We start from the raw sequence: 17,465 nt of genomic DNA, 5'->3' as shown, positions 1-17,465 counted from the left end.
TTATTTTTCTACAAAATAAACATTAATTTATTGCTTTGAATAAATGATGATTTTAGTATATAATACACGTGTGATGTAACACATTGGTCCTTATGTTTACACACATTTATTTTAAACACAATATGATATAAATTAAAAAAATGTTACATGTTATCCATGTGAGAGCATCCGCACCATTACCACCCTTTTACAAGAACTGAATTTAATCTTGCGAAAAATAATTAATATTTTAGTCTGCGTTTTATTATTTTTATAATTAAAATTTATCATACACGACTCTTTAATAAAATATTGTATCGTTAACTAAAATTTATATATAATAAATAAACATCTTTCTATATATATAAATCATATTTTAGTTTTTAATAAATGATTTAAATTAATTATTAAATTAATTTTTTTAAGTATTGAAAATTTATTTTACTATTAAAATTCAATTTAGAAATAAAAAAATTAAGATTGAAAGAGATATACAATTAAAAATATCAAATTAAATATAAACAAAATAATGATTGTAATATTGGGTAGATTGTGAGGGTCTTTGACCAGAGGTTCAATTAATCCTAGGAGGAAAAACATATAAGGTTTTTGTTGAGAACAAAACTCATAATCTCTTGTTCTCCAGAAACCTTAGAGAGAGAAATTCTGAATTTTCTTCCTTTCTTTTTTCTAGGTTCTTTTGGAGTACGAGACTCATAATGGGAAGTATCGGATTCAAATCTTAATCTAAGAATCAAAGGGTTGAGGACGTGAGGAGCTTAGAAGCTCGGGATTCTCCTTTCTCCTTTCTTGGTTTAGCTTGGAATCAAGGTAAGGGAAACTAGAACATTGGATTTTGGTTGAATCATTGAACTATTGAATGAATTAAAAACTTACTATTGATAAAATCTATGAAATCTGTAACTATGAGGATGAATTCAAGGGGTTGCATGTTGAATATTGGGGGTTTTGAGGTTTTGTGTTGCATGTGAGGTGAATTGATGATCTTGGAAAAAATTCATGGTTGCATGTTGTTTCTGGGACTTTAATTGAGCTAATTTTGGTGCATGAGTGCTATTTCTTCCATTATATGTTGAAATTTTTTGAGTTTCAGGTGTAGAGGTTCAAAAATGGTGAAGAACAAGGATGCCCTCTGTCACCGAAGGCCTGAGTCGTTTGGAAACGACTAAAAGATTTGGGGGCCGTGAGCAAGGAGTGATCTCTGGAGGCAAAGGACTGAGCCATTTAGAAACGATTGAGCTGTTTGGGGGTTGTGTGATAGGTAAATGTGACACCCTCTACCCCAACATAATTACTTAATAAGCATTAACTATATTAAAAAAAATATATTAGAGTGATAATAAATATCATAAGGTAGAAGATGCACATTCGTAATTAACATTTATACCAAACTCAAGAAGTCATAATAAAACAAAGATTATAAATTAATCCCAGTAAAGGTGGCAGTGCCTCCTAGTTAGGAATCAATTTATAATCTTTTTTATATCATACAAATATATTTAAATTTCAAAAGAAGGAAAATAAAACATTATTATCCCAGAAAGAAGCCTAGCTAAGCCCGATGTCACATTCTATCAGAGCATGCCCACTTAAGCCTCTAGACTTCATTACCAACATCCTCATGATTAAGATTACCTGCAACATAAATTTAAACATATACAAGAATAACAAGAGGAGTGAGAAACTTCTCACTTAGTTGCAGGTATAGAAATAAAAGTTAAATAGCACACACACATACAATATAATCAATATCATATATATATATATATGTACATTTATAAATCATGCAATGATTTTATTGACTCGACTCACAAAATGCATGCATGTGGCGCCATACGGAAGTTTCAGAATTTATCACTGGTGACCCAAAGGTACACCTATCACTGGTGTTCATACACCTCGTTAGCATGTTACATCACTGGTGTCCCGAAGGCACACCTATCACTGGTGTTCATACACCTTGTTAGCATCACTGGTATGCGGCCTCAGCGGCACACCTGGAATAATATATGCATATGATGCATGTCATACATTCATAGACTCAACATTTAGCATATTACACATATAAGATTCATATTCATAATTATGATTTATTTTATTAATCCAACTTTAATAGTCCAATAGTCCAACGGTCCAATGGTCCAATCAGTCCAATAGTCCAACGGTCCAATAGTTCAACAGTTCAATGGTCCATTCATGGATCATAGGTCACAAGTCATGAGTACATATTTCATACAGTCATATCCTCATAGGTCCGCACAGGTCTCATATATACTTCATATACTCAAGTCATAATAAGATCTTCATAAGTTCGTATAGGTATTTTTATTTTAAAACTTATTCATTTTTAACATCAATTACATATTTATTAATTAATAGGAGGCTTAGCCTTCCATATCTTTATTAATAAACAATTTATTTATTTTTCTTTTATAAAAATAGTATAGTTATTATTTACTACAGACAAGAAATCAAGTAATATAAAAAGCAAAGCACATTAATAACAATATTTCATACAAACAACAGACATAAGATCGGGAGCCAATCTACAAACAACTATTTAACGATTACTCCCACACCCCCAAGCGAGGTTTCCCACTCCCCCCCTTACCTGGATATACAGAAATTTGGGCAGAATCTCGCTAAAACTTAGAGCAGAACTTCTTCCCCTAGGCTCCTTCAGTCTAAGCAGAACGTAGAGAGAAAAATTACAAGAGAAGAGAAATGAGAAGTGTTTTTGGGGAGGTTCTGAAATGAAGAATTGAGGGGCTATTTATAGCCTTCAAAAGACATTAAAATATAAGGAAATTAGGTTTAGTGGATGAGTTAGTGGTGGTAGTGGAGGAGTTAGTGGTGGTAGTGGAGGAGTTAGTGGTGATGGTGGATGGTTAGTGGAGTTTAGTGGATACGTCCTTTGGCACTCCCATTTTGACCTTCTAGACGACTGAATTTGGTCACGAGGGCTTCATAAAAGTTGTAGCTTAGGATGTTATCTTTTCAATCGTTTTGGAATCACCGAAAAAGGAGATCTATAACTCCAGATATGACTGTTTTAGTGAACAGGGGTCAGGCTGCCAGCGTGAGTTAAATATGTTGCGGTTTTTAGAATATTCAACATGGTAGATGAAGGAATTTCAAAATGGTTTCTTCATAAAAGTTATAGTATTTTATCTTAGCTTTCTATTGATATAAAGTTTGTATCATTTGGACAACCACAGACCGAGTTATGCCCCAAAAACCGAGGCTTGCCAGTCAGCCCAGCGAAAACGATTTTAACAAAAAGAAAGTTTACAACTATCTAATTAAGCCCAACAATATACATATGTTTCTAAAGCCTATAATTAAGCATAAATGGAATGTGAATTAGCTACAATTGAAGTAAAATATAATCACAAAATTATGACCAAATAATAATAATAATAATAATAATAGTAATAATAACCATTTTGAAAACTGGGATGTTACAATACTTCCCCCCTTTTAAGAAATTCGTCCTCGAATTTTTGAAACGAAGAGGTTTGACTATGACTCGTTCAAGATTCTTCTTAAATTTCCTTGGAAAATCCACAACAGAGTCTAGACATATTATTTCACTTCCAAACAGGAACATCTAAAGGCTACAAAAGTCCTAAAAGGCTTCTGATGTTCTGTCTCATACTTATACCATACTAAATATAAGTACATAATATCCTCTATTCCTCTCTTTACTTAAGGCCACCACGCTTCCGCTGCGCCACTCTGATGCACCTTAGTAGCTCTTAAAACTCCCTTTAAGATCATCTTTCTAATTTCAAGATTACTAAGCACCCAAATTTATTCTTGTACCTCAAAACAACATCAATTCCAATTTTTTTTTTTTTTTTTTTTTTTTTTTTTTTATTTATAAATTTTAATCATATTCCTACTAATCTTTTCCACTTGGTCCACTAGAAAAGATTCTAATCTCATCCATTAATTCACTAGTTATTTTCAACCATAGTCAATTCAATGTTCCTAAAGGTAGTCTCACACATCAATCATAAGTCCCTAAATTCTCCAATCAAATCCAATCCTTAAATATATTAGTGATCATCGTAATCAAGGCATCTGTCATAATATTGATATTACTTCTATGATCATCTGTAAAGATCAAGCACCTAAGCATGTTATACATATCAAATCACTAATTTTACTGCTCCATTTTCAACCAATTCAAACCCCTATCCATCACCTTATTCTATAGTCTCATATCTTGTTACCAATATGAATCAACTAATTGTATTTCTCCAATTTATCTCAATGATCCACTTGTTACTCGAGTCACACCTAGTTTTTCACCACTAGGAGTAATCTCACAAGTCGGACTTAAATCCCTAAAAAGATCCTTCTTTCTAATCATAAGGAAAAATATAAAGGTTTCCTACTCAAAACATTGGTTACCACAATGGCTTTGGCCAAATAACCAGTAAGATCAAAATCTTATTCCTTAAAAATTTCTAACTATCTCTTTTGGTCAATAGATATTTAAAACTCTTATGATCGCTAAATACCTCAAGCTTAGAATCATATAGGTAATGTCTTCAAATCAAGGTCATGGGTAAGGTAATTCCTTCTCATAAATTCTCAATTTTCTAGAATCATAAGCTACTTATCTGTTCCTTCTTGCATCCACACTCTATCCAATCTTATCTTAGAAACATAACTATGTTCCACAAAAGACTTACTAAAATCTAGTAGTATTAACACTAGTCAATCTTGCCTTAAGAGTTGGAACTACTCTCATACTTACTATCCCACATAAAGACAATACTCTTCTTAGTGAATGTAGTTAAGGGCAAAGCTATCTTAGAAATTCCTTCAATAAATCTCCAATAATAATAAGCTAACATCATAAAACTCTTATCTTCACTAATTGGCTTAGATATCACTTAAATACAACTTCTACCTGAGACATATCCATGTTTACCTTAACTGGAATTTACAAGAACTAGAAAACTTATCTTATACAATAAAAATAATAAATAAATCAATCAATCAATCAATAAATAAGATAAAATAAAATAGTAATACTTAACATACAACCGTCTTGAATATATCTCCACCTTCAACTACAATATGATCATATCACACCCTAAGATCAATCTCACTAACCACACGACATTCACCAATTGATCCCTAAGGTAATCTATCCACATATCAACATACATGCTTACTAAATCATATTAGAATACCAACTTTAAACCTTCAAATATACCATCGATAAGCATGTACATGAACAAACTTTATCACATAGCATTATACGACCTTTAAACAACCTCTCAATCCTTATGCAAACACCCCAAAACAAAATCAATTCTTATCCTTGCATTGCCTAACGATTCAAAAATATCATGAAACCATACATATCCCTTCAACAATGTTTAAAGAAAATGATACCTAGAGAGTTATACTTATTCAAATGATCTCAAACCTATCTCAAAATAAAGATAAGAGAATAAGCTACAACTCTTACGAAGACATAGAATTCTAAAAAGATCATCTTCTTAGCTACAAATTTCAAAAACCGCAGCAGATATATTCAGTGCTTATAACTAGACCTTTGATCACCAAAGTAGCTATAACTAGAGTTCTATACCTCCGTTTTACCTGATTCCAGTTCCATTAGAAAGATAACGTCCAAAGCTACTACTTTTGTGAAGACCATAAAATCTGATTCTGTCAATATGATACTCATACAAGCACAACAAAATTTTAACGAAAATAATCCCCATATTATACAGCAATAGTGTACTAACATTTCACAAAATACCTCAACCATTCCAAACTCACTCCTTTCCACCTTAAACTCATATTCAAGCTTTCCATTACAATCCTAGACCAAAACAGCTCACATATTTAGTGCAAAGGACTTAGAGAATAATATTCACGTATTACCTAAACCATAAAAGTTAACATGAAGCACCAATACTCAAGGAACGTTTCAACCTCTCATCAAAATATCAAAACTCCAATTCTCAGATACAACCTCCTTGGATTCAATCGCTACTACTATAGATTCCTAAATTTCATTAATCGTAAACTTTTGACAAATTAATGTCTCTCCTAATTCTAAGGTCTCAATAGGCTTTATCCGTACTATTGGTACATAAGCTCACCATACGAGTGATACTACTCAACCACTACTTCTTACGTAAGCAAGAAGTATCAAACAAATAAGCAATTATGAAAAGAGCAATCAAAAATAGCATCATCAAATTATATCATGTCTATCAAACAAATCCTGAGAACACAATGCACACAACATAATCAATCATCATATTAGCACATTGTTGAGATTTCCGTTGAAGTACTTTTATTTATAATTATAGATTAGGTTACTTCCCTCAACGGACTCAAACACGGCAAGTGTACCGGCCGTACAAGTAGTAAAAATATCGTATCCACAGGGATTAGAAGGTAAACTAAGCATTCATTGGCTACTTGTGACTTGAGAACAATCCCAATAAATATGAATATGAATTTAAGAACAAAACTACTGGAATTGTTAAAACACAAATAAATGAATTAGAAATGAAATGGGGTGAGAAATGGTAAAATGGACACTTGAAGTTGTGGGGGTTTGATTTCACCAAACAAACACTAGTGAATCCTATGTCTCTTGTTACATCCATTGTTCAGTCAACCATAAATTTACTCAGACCTAATTCCTTAGAGAAAGAGCCTAGGTGCAAAATATTGAATATCAATCCCTTGAGTACTCAATACCTCCACCCGCATTACCGGTTAGGGTTTTAAGACTACTAATGGGTCAAGCCCTATCCCTAGGTACAATTCCCACTAGGCATATGTTCAGAACTAATTTCAAGGATATTTCCCAATACTCAATGAAACCTTAAATCATGCAAAGGGTGATCAAGCCAAAGCAAGCATTAAGCATAGAATCATACACAACAAGGAATGAAACAAAACATATATAACATTAAACACAAAGGGATTACAATAGAGTTTGTTGGTTACATCAAAACCCCAATACAATGGATAGAACCTCTCAAAACAAAGAGGGGAAAACTAAAATAGAGATGGAAGAGGAAAGGAAGAACCGAAGGAATGATCCACCGTGGGAGGCTTCCGAAGCCTGAGAATCCCTCCTGCAGCGCTCCTGGAGGCGCCCCTGGGCGAATGAGGGAGAAAACCCTCGAAATTTTCCTTTTATGCAGCCCGAGGAGACAGATTAGGGTTATTGCGCCCGGCGCGTTACACTTCGCGCCCGGCGCGGGCTTCCCTGATGCTCAATGTGCTCTCGGCCTTGAATTGCGCCCGGCGCAATTATAAATTGCGCCCGGCGCGAGGTTCCCCAAGGCTGAGAGTATTCTATTTTATGCCCGCCCGGCGAGATTAATACGGCGCCTGGCGCGGTTGCCTGCTCTGCTCCTTAATTCTTTTGTTTTCCACTCCTTTAACCCTTTTTTTCCTCAATTCTCTACTTGAATACCTGCATATACAAAAGAAACCAAAATGAGAACAATTATATGCAATGATACAAAGAATGGAAGAATTTGATCATTAAATCTTGTATAAGTCTCATCCAAAAAGAGGTAAAATTGAGACTTAACAACTCCCCCAAACTTAGAACCTTGCTTGTCCTCAAGCAAAAGGTAATTAATCAAGCAGATAACAAGCAATGCATGTGTGTCAAATTCCTTATTCTTGGTTCACTTACAATTTCATTTCACAAGCATGAACCTTAAACGAATTTTCAGCCACAATTATTGCAATAGAACATGACAATGTGCAAACAAAAGTTTCAAAAGAGATCAAAGAACTGAGAAAAGCTAATGACTATCTATGAATGCATCCTCACTAGGAAAGTGTTTCTCTCATATGCACACTAGTGTATAGGGGTGAGTGTTTCTCTCATATCTACTACTCACGCCACAGGATTCAACTTTGCTCTTCGTTTCCAAATGAAACCAATGGTAATACACATGCAGGCACTTATCACAAGGGCTTTATTAGGGCAATTTAAGGTAATTAGGGTCAAGCATAGCGGTTTCATGGTTTTTCAAGGAATAAGGGTGCTATAGCTTAAGAGAGTACTTGAAATTTCTTCAATAATTTCTTTCTCCATACCCCAATGTATCATTTTAGCACATGCCCTCAACCAATTCCAGCCATTAGCCTTTATATGATGCATCTGTACACTTTTGCATCTTATTTCATTTTTTTTTTTTTTTTTTTTTTTTTTTTTTCTGACCACATACTTCTTCTTTCTCAAATTTCTTCATTCTTCAACTCCCCCAAACTTATTTGATGTCATCAATATACTCTCTTAACCAAAACAAAGGTTTATGGTTAATTTTTCAAAGTTGGGATAAGTGGAAGGTTGAGTGTTTAAGCTTAGGAAGATATGGGTCAAAAGAAAAATAAATATGGCTTTTTGGCTTAGATGGTTATCAAAATGTAGAAATGCCTTGATCATGTAAATACACTACACTAGCAAACCACCCGGGAAACTCAAGCAAAGTCTATCATGCAACATAAGTGTAGTTTCTCTCATCAGTATTTAGGCTCAGACCTCACTCGGTTGGCATCCACAGATTATCACACTCAGCTCAGTCTATGATCAACATTGAAACCCGTATGCAACTAATCATGAACTAAAGCTCTAATATGACTTGAAAATGTCTAAAGTACACACACCATAAACATTAAGCAAACCTCAATCCAAAATTGATCACATACAAAACAAGTATTCAACAAGATTAAAAACCATGCTCTAGCAGGATATTCAAAAAGATGTACCAACCAGAGTAATCCAAAAACAATTAAAATACTGAAAATAACAACAGAAAAATAAATTGCAAACAGAGGTGAACTAAGGTGAGCTTCATCTATTTCCATCAAATTTGGTCATCTTCCTCAGTAAGTGCTCAACCGCATCTGCATCAGCAGCTCCACTCCCCCACATTTAGAAGCCTGGTCCCCAGGCCAACCAGTATATGCCTGCAAGTCCTAGTAACCAGAAGTTGTGAAAGAGTATAATCATGAAGAACATGGTGAGCATAGTATACAATGATGACCATACAATTATATCAAAAATGAAGAACAACCTTAGACCAAAATTAACCACAAAGAAACATGCTTGAAAACAGAGAAATATAGGTTCAGGAGAGTGCTCGCGCCGGGCGCAGCACAAACTCGCGTCGGGCGCCATATCAGTAAAAGGCCAACGAGGTTCAAATTCTGATACCGCGCCGGGCGCAGCACAAACTCGCGCCGGGCGTGGTACTCTGAAATGGTTACATTTTGCCTAAATTTGCTTTGAAGGGAGCATTGTAACCAACCAGAACCAGAATTACCTCATATCTCACACTCCAAACAAAGTATAGCCTATATTTACTCATTTCAAACATGATTCACACACTTAACAAATAACACAAACAATACATAACACAAACAACATATAACACAAAACATATTTACATATAAACAAACAAGTCACAAATAGCTATAAATACTCAATTTTCCATTCTAATCCCCGGCAACGGCGCCAAAAACTTGTTGAGAGTTCCGTTGAAACACTTTTGTTAATATTTGTAAATTCGTTTAATTCTATCAACGGTCTCAAACACGGCAAGTATACCGGCCGTTCAAGTAGTAAAAATATCGTATCCACAGGGATTAGAAGGTAAACTAAGCATTCATTGGCTACTTGTGACTTGAGAACAATCCCAATAAATATGAATATGAATTTAAGAACAAAACTACTGGAATTGTTAAAACACAAATAAATGAATTAGAAATGAAATGGGGTGAGAAATGGTAAAATGGACACTTGAAGTTGTGGGGGTTTGATTTCACCAAACAAACACTAGTGAATCCTATGTCTCTTGTTACATCCATTGTTCAGTCAACCATAAATTTACTCAGACCTAATTCCTTAGAGAAAGAGCCTAGGTGCAAAATATTGAATATCAATCCCTTGAGTACTCAATACCTCCACCCGCATTACCGGTTAGGGTTTTAAGACTACTAATGGGTCAAGCCCTATCCCTAGGTACAATTCCCACTAGGCATATGTTCAGAACTAATTTCAAGGATATTTCCCAATACTCAATGAAACCTTAAATCATGCAAAGGGTGATCAAGCCAAAGCAAGCATTAAGCATAGAATCATACACAACAAGGAATGAAACAAAACATATATAACATTAAACACAAAGGGATTACAATAGAGTTTGTTGGTTACATCAAAACCCCAATACAATGGATAGAACCTCTCAAAACAAAGAGGGGAAAACTAAAATAGAGATGGAAGAGGAAAGGAAGAACCGAAGGAATGATCCACCGTGGGAGGCTTCCGAAGCCTGAGAATCCCTCCTGCAGCGCTCCTGGAGGCGCCCCTGGGCGAATGAGGGAGAAAACCCTCGAAATTTTCCTTTTATGCAGCCCGAGGAGACAGATTAGGGTTATTGCGCCCGGCGCGTTACACTTCGCGCCCGGCGCGGGCTTCCCTGATGCTCAATGTGCTCTCGGCCTTGAATTGCGCCCGGCGCAATTATAAATTGTGCCCGGCGCGAGGTTCCCCAAGGCTGAGAGTATTCTATTTTATGCCCGCCCGGCGAGATTAATACGGCGCCTGGCGCGGTTGCCTGCTCTGCTCCTTAATTCTTTTGTTTTCCACTCCTTTAACCCTTTTTTTCCTCAATTCTTTACTTGAATACCTGCATATACAAAAGAAACCAAAATGAGAACAATTATATGCAATGATACAAAGAATGGAAGAATTTGATCATTAAATCTTGTATAAGTCTCATCCAAAAAGAGGTAAAATTGAGACTTAACACACATCAATCAACTCATCACATTATTAATCTACCAAACAAGCATAGTAGACTCATAACTCACGGTCGATTAGATCAACTTGCTCTGATACCACTAAATGTGACACCCTCTACCCCAACATAATTACTTAATAAGCATTAACTATATTAAAAAAAATATATTAGAGTGATAATAAATATCATAAGGTAGAAGATGCACATTCGTAATTAACATTTATACCAAACTCAAGAAGTCATAATAAAACAAAGATTATAAATTAATCCCAGTAAAGGTGGCAGTGCCTCCTAGTTAGGAATCAATTATAATCTTTTTTATATCATACAAATATATTTAAATTTCAAAAGAAGGAAAATAAAACATTATTATCCCAGAAAGAAGCCTAGCTAAGCCCGATGTCACATTCTATCAGAGCATGCCCACTTAAGCCTCTAGACTTCATTACCAACATCCTCATGATTAAGATTACCTGCAACATAAATTTAAACATATACAAGAATAACAAGAGGAGTGAGAAACTTCTCACTTAGTTGCAGGTATAGAAATAAAAGTTAAATAGCACACACACATACAATATAATCAATATCATATATATATATATATGTACATTTATAAATCATGCAATGATTTTATTGACTCGACTCACAAAATGCATGCATGTGGCGCCATACGGAAGTTTCAGAATTTATCACTGGTGACCCAAAGGTACACCTATCACTGGTGTTCATACACCTCGTTAGCATGTTACATCACTGGTGTCCCGAAGGCACACCTATCACTGGTGTTCATACACCTTGTTAGCATCACTGGTATGCGGCCTCAGCGGCACACCTGGAATAATATATGCATATGATGCATGTCATACATTCATAGACTCAACATTTAGCATATTACACATATAAGATTCATATTTCATAATTATGATTTATTTTATTAATCCAACTTTAATAGTCCAATAGTCCAACGGTCCAATGGTCCAATCAGTCCAATAGTCCAACGGTCCAATAGTTCAACAGTTCAATGGTCCATTCATGGATCATAGGTCACAAGTCATGAGTACATATTTCATACAGTCATATCCTCATAGGTCCGCACAGGTCTCATATATACTTCATATACTCAAGTCATAATAAGATCTTCATAAGTTCGTATAGGTATTTTTATTTTAAAACTTATTCATTTTTAACATCAATTACATATTTATTAATTAATAGGAGGCTTAGCCTTCCATATCTTTATTAATAAACAATTTATTTATTTTTCTTTTATAAAAATAGTATAGTTATTATTTACTACAGACAAGAAATCAAGTAATATAAAAAGCAAAGCACATTAATAACAATATTTCATACAAACAACAGACATAAGATCGGGAGCCAATCTACAAACAACTATTTAACGATTACTCCCACACCCCCAAGCGAGGTTTCCCACTCCCCCCCTTACCTGGATATACAGAAATTTGGGCAGAATCTCGCTAAAACTTAGAGCAGAACTTCTTCCCCTAGGCTCCTTCAGTCTAAGCAGAACGTAGAGAGAAAAATTACAAGAGAAGAGAAATGAGAAGTGTTTTTGGGGAGGTTCTGAAATGAAGAATTGAGGGGCTATTTATAGCCTTCAAAAGACATTAAAATATAAGGAAATTAGGTTTAGTGGATGAGTTAGTGGTGGTAGTGGAGGAGTTAGTGGTGGTAGTGGAGGAGTTAGTGGTGATGGTGGATGGTTAGTGGAGTTTAGTGGATACGTCCTTTGGCACTCCCATTTTGACCTTCTAGACGACTGAATTTGGTCACGAGGGCTTCATGAAAGTTGTAGCTTAGGATGTTATCTTTTCAATCGTTTTGGAATCACCGAAAAAGGAGATCTATAACTCCAGATATGACTGTTTTAGTGAACAGGGGTCAGGCTGCCAGCGTGAGTTAAATATGTTGCGGTTTTTAGAATATTCAACATGGTAGATGAAAGAATTTTAAAATGGTTTCTTCATAAAAGTTATAGTATTTTATCTTAGCTTTCTATTGATATAAAGTTTGTATCATTTGGACAACCACAGACCGAGTTATGCCCCAAAAACCGAGGCTTGCCAGTCAGCCCAGCGAAAACGATTTTAACAAAAAGAAAGTTTACAACTATCTAATTAAGCCCAACAATATACATATGTTTCTAAAGCCTATAATTAAGCATAAATGGAATGTGAATTAGCTACAATTGAAGTAAAATATAATCACAAAATTATGACCAAATAATAATAATAATAATAATAATAGTAATAATAACCATTTTGAAAACTGGGATGTTACAGTAAACATGGTAATCTAACCCGTCCCCGTGGGTAGCTGCCTGAACCCGCCCCGATTTGGACGGAGAAAACCCGTGTTTATCGGGTTTGGATTTGGGTTTTCCTCGATTGATAAAATCGGGGGCAGGGGCTGGGACAGGGATGTTAATACCCGCCCCCGCCCCCGCCCCCGCCCCCGCCTAATAATATAATTAAAAAATTATTTATATATATAAACCAAAATTAGAAATATTTATATGTAAAAATTTGTATTATTTTACTTTACTTTTATTTTTTTTAAAAATTTGTTTATATTTATTTAAAAGAAAAAAAGAAAAAAAAAGGTAGAAGCGGGGGCATGACATGGAAACCTGAACCCTGCCAGAGACGAGGATGGGTACATAGATTTTACCCCCAACGAGTATCGGGGGGTAGGGGCAGGGAACGTAAAACCCGCCATCGTCTCGCTCCGTTGCCATGCCTAGTGATAGGGGGTCTCTAGAGGCAAAGAGGGTTGAGCCGTTTGGAAATGACTGAGTGCTTTGGGAAGCATTGAGTGGTTTAGTGTTTTCTGAATTAGACTTTGTTGTTTTTATAAAAGTTGTAGCCTTAGATGTTAGCTTTCCAATGTCGTTGGAATCATCCAAAAAAGAGGTCTAAAACTCCAGTGATGTCCTTTTCAGTAAGCAAAGGTCAAGCTGTTAACATTTAGGTAAATTATTGCTTTTTTATTTTAGTTTATTTTTTATACAATTTTTAACATGGTAGATGATGAAATTAGAACCTGAGTTCTTCATGAAAGTTGTAGGAAATCTTGTCTTTCTGTTAGGATCACTCGAAAACTATGAGGATCATATCACTCGAAAGTTCCACCTTTGAACCTACTCGAAAGAAAAACAGACAGATTGGTACTTACCAAGAAAGTATTAGAGGCCCTGAATATACGAACTTGAGAATTGGTCGAAAAAATGTCAGCGGTGGAACATCCTATGAGCAGTTAAGCAATTATATTGAGGCAGCTACCAAAACTTGGTCGAAGAAACAAAGAACGTGGGTCGAAAGGTTATGAGAAGTTACATCTTAAATCCACGTTACAAGCATAGTGGATAGCGGTTATTCCCCAAAACGCACATACATGAGATTAACCGCTCTTGATTAGCTCTATAAATACGAGAAGTGTGGTGATTTACGAAGGTCGAAAAACTCATACTTGAAATGAACTCTCAAGCACTCACCGCCTGCGCATATGACTTTCGTGCAAGGAATTGTTTTTGGGTATGACTACTTCTCGGCCACTTTTCTTTTCTCTTTTTAGGATTAGGATTAGTGTAGTTTCCTTTTGTTAATCACGTAGTTTAGTTGCATAATTATGCTTCAGCATTTCACTTGTAACTTTATGCGAAGTGAACCATGATTTGTATTGCTAATATATCTATTGTTCATTCGGTGTATCTGAGTATTTACGTGCATGAATATTATTACTTATTAATCATTGACGAATACTTGGAAACAATCAATCATTGGAACTGTCTACTCCATCTCTTGTTCTGCATTTCATTTCATAAAAAGCGTCAAATACCTAAATTGAAACACTTCTTGTGCTAGTTCGAATAAAAAGAATCCATAAAACTAATTCCACTGTAAACACTTTCATATGAGACAAGGATGAGAATGATAGTAGTAGAACTGCTGATGCCCTGTTTTATGTGAAGGTTTCCATTTCACAATAAGTGATTTGGTTAAGTTCTATTAGTTGTTCAAAGATGATTAAGCTTTAAGTTGTTCTAGTTGCTTTAGTTGATTTATAAGGTTGTTTTTCTTAAGATGCGTATGTTGTTTACGTTGTTTAAGTTGACATGATGTGAAGTTGAAGGTTGAGGTGAGTAGTATGTTGTGAAGTGTTGTAGCGTGTTAAAATTCTATATGAATAATGTTGATGTTTTGTTGAGATGCATGTTGATCATAATGTTGTAAATGAGTTATGATGATGGTGATATGAGTTGAAAAGTTGTGTGTTGATTGAGTTGTTATGTTGAAAATTATATGAGATCTTGTGTTGTTAGGTTGTGTTGTTGATTTATGTTGCTAAGCTGTATTGTTGAGTTGTGTTGACCACTTAGGACTAGATGAGATATTTTCGAAAGTTGCATATCTCATTTTGTGGATATTGTGTTGTGGTGCTTCAAGAGTCCAATTTGTTGAAAAAACCTTATTGGGAAGTTTACCCTTAAAGGATACTGTGTTTTTTCTCTTCTAGGACTTTGTTGGTATTGTGTGTGGGCAAGATCGAGGCACACATGTATGAAGTGACCAGTATAGGGGTCAAGTTGAAGTATACTGATTACAAGTAACCAACTGAGTAAAGTATGAAGTTGAAAACTTAGTTCCTAATCGAGTATCAGAAGGTTGTAGTATTTAGAAGATAGTTAGTGGACTTACCTCATAAGAGGCTTAGTTAAGCTAGCTAATATCGTGGTAGACCCATATCTAGTTGTTCTATCCTAACATTAATACTATACTTGTTTAATTGACGACATCCGAGAAATTGAGTTATTGTGTTATGGTTTTATATCCAATTTGCTATTGATCTATCAAACCCAAAAAGATTACCCTGTGTTATCAATTCAGTAAGATTAAGCCACTTAAACTACTTACCTTGTGTTGTAGGAGATTTCCTAGTTGAAATGTGTGATAATGCATATAGTTGCTATGTTGAGTATATGATGTGTTGAGATGATTGTGTTGTTCATGTGCTGCATTGAACTATGATGAAATGTATTGTTATGTTGATTAAAAGTTGGACTATGTTGATTTGTGTTGTATGCTGTGATGCTTTGTTGTTGTGTTGTCAAAGATGTAAGTTGTGATGTTCCTAGGATGTATATATATATATATATATATATATATATATATATATATATATATATATGTGTGTGTGTGTGTGTGTTGTTTCTTTTTCCTATCTTACCCTTATGTGTTTCTATGTGATTTAGACTGTGACAATTATATGTGGTATAAAAGTAGGGCAAGGATATGACTAGAGTGTCGCAGTGGAGGCCACACAATGACGTTTGGAGCTGAATGTTTTGTTGACTACCTATTGGAGGTGGATTTTTGTGTAGATATGTAGTTGTTTGGCTAACAACTTAGTTGTGTATATTTATATTTATATATGTAAAACTATTGTATGCGATGTTGTACTTATTCTAGTATATGATTTTAAGATAGTTGTTATGTCGTATAATGTAGGAATCATGATAATTTCTTACAATGATAGTTTAAGACGATTACAAGAAAATTTTGTTTTGTTAATTGTAGCAAAATAAAATTCACATAAATTTTTTTTGAGAGAATAATGAAAACATCTAATAATTGAAAAGTGAGGCCAGTGAAAATATCATTGTTCAAGTTACGTATTCAAACCCCCTCAAAAAAAAAAAAAGTTACGTATTTAAATTTACAATTGAGAGTTAATAAAAAAATTTAAAAGTCTAAAAAATAATGTTATGGTCAAATTATATACTCCAACTTGTGTTGGAAGCAAACAAATACAAACCATCGTTATTCCAAGTGTTATTATTCAATCTCCTTAAATAAACTTTCAAAATAAAATATTGTGTAAAAAAAACATGAATGAGATCACCAAAAATGTTCTATGAACTTCTCCAACGAAAATCAATCAAACAAATAAGACAAATTCTAGGGTGATAAGATTTTGAAAACTTCTAATTAGACCAGCCGAAATTTAGGACTTTGAAATCCGAAGTTCATCTAAACGAAATTTGTAAACGAAGTTTCCTTTGTTTGCATATGTCGATCTTCCATGGGGTTGTTAACTGAAATATAAAACAACTTATTTTGGTAGGAAAATACATCGCATAAGAACATTTTAAGAAAAATATTCAAGAATGTACCCAAAGAAAATCTATCAATTTATTCTGCAGTTTTTTATACATAAGTATTTTTATATATTTATCATGGTTGCTAATGTTGGACTTGACTGCAAATGCTTGGTAAGTGGCATATGTACTTAGGGCTATATATACTCTTTTTAATTAGTTTTATCTAGTTAAATATACAAGACAATCTTTTCATATGACGTCGACAAATATAATCATATAGTTTTACTCAGTGATGTCAATTGTTAACTTTACGAACTTAGAATACAATTATTTAAATATCATTAAAATTATTTCGTTCACGTCATGGTATCAAATTTTCCGTAATGTATTATTTTCATTTTTATCTTTAAATTAGTTGTATATAATTTTTAAATAAAATTAATAGTTAAAAACAAGTTTGTATCATGATGTATTCCGAAGGATATGTTACAACGTGCCATATATACCAGATATGTTTATATTTT

General features: G+C 34.3%; 1 long non-coding RNA gene across 1 annotated transcript; it reads right to left on the bottom strand.

Moving 5' to 3' along the window:
* Positions 1-1,344: 1,344 nt before the first annotated feature.
* LOC145952572 (uncharacterized) lies at positions 1,345-15,873 on the bottom strand. Its single transcript, XR_014430009.1, has 3 exons — positions 12,268-15,873; positions 2,612-10,703; positions 1,345-1,635 (listed from the first exon to the last, which is right to left on the bottom strand). It is a non-coding gene; the product is annotated as an uncharacterized LOC145952572 (long non-coding RNA).
* Positions 15,874-17,465: the final 1,592 nt, after the last annotated feature.

Source organism: Cajanus cajan, chromosome 10 (genome assembly GCF_000230855.2).
Source record: "Cajanus cajan strain Asha chromosome 10, NIPB_CcT2T_4, whole genome shotgun sequence".
Taxonomy (NCBI): Eukaryota; Viridiplantae; Streptophyta; class Magnoliopsida; order Fabales; family Fabaceae; genus Cajanus; species Cajanus cajan.
Note: the sequence above shows the minus strand (reverse complement) of the source record. Positions and strands in the feature narration are given on the sequence as shown.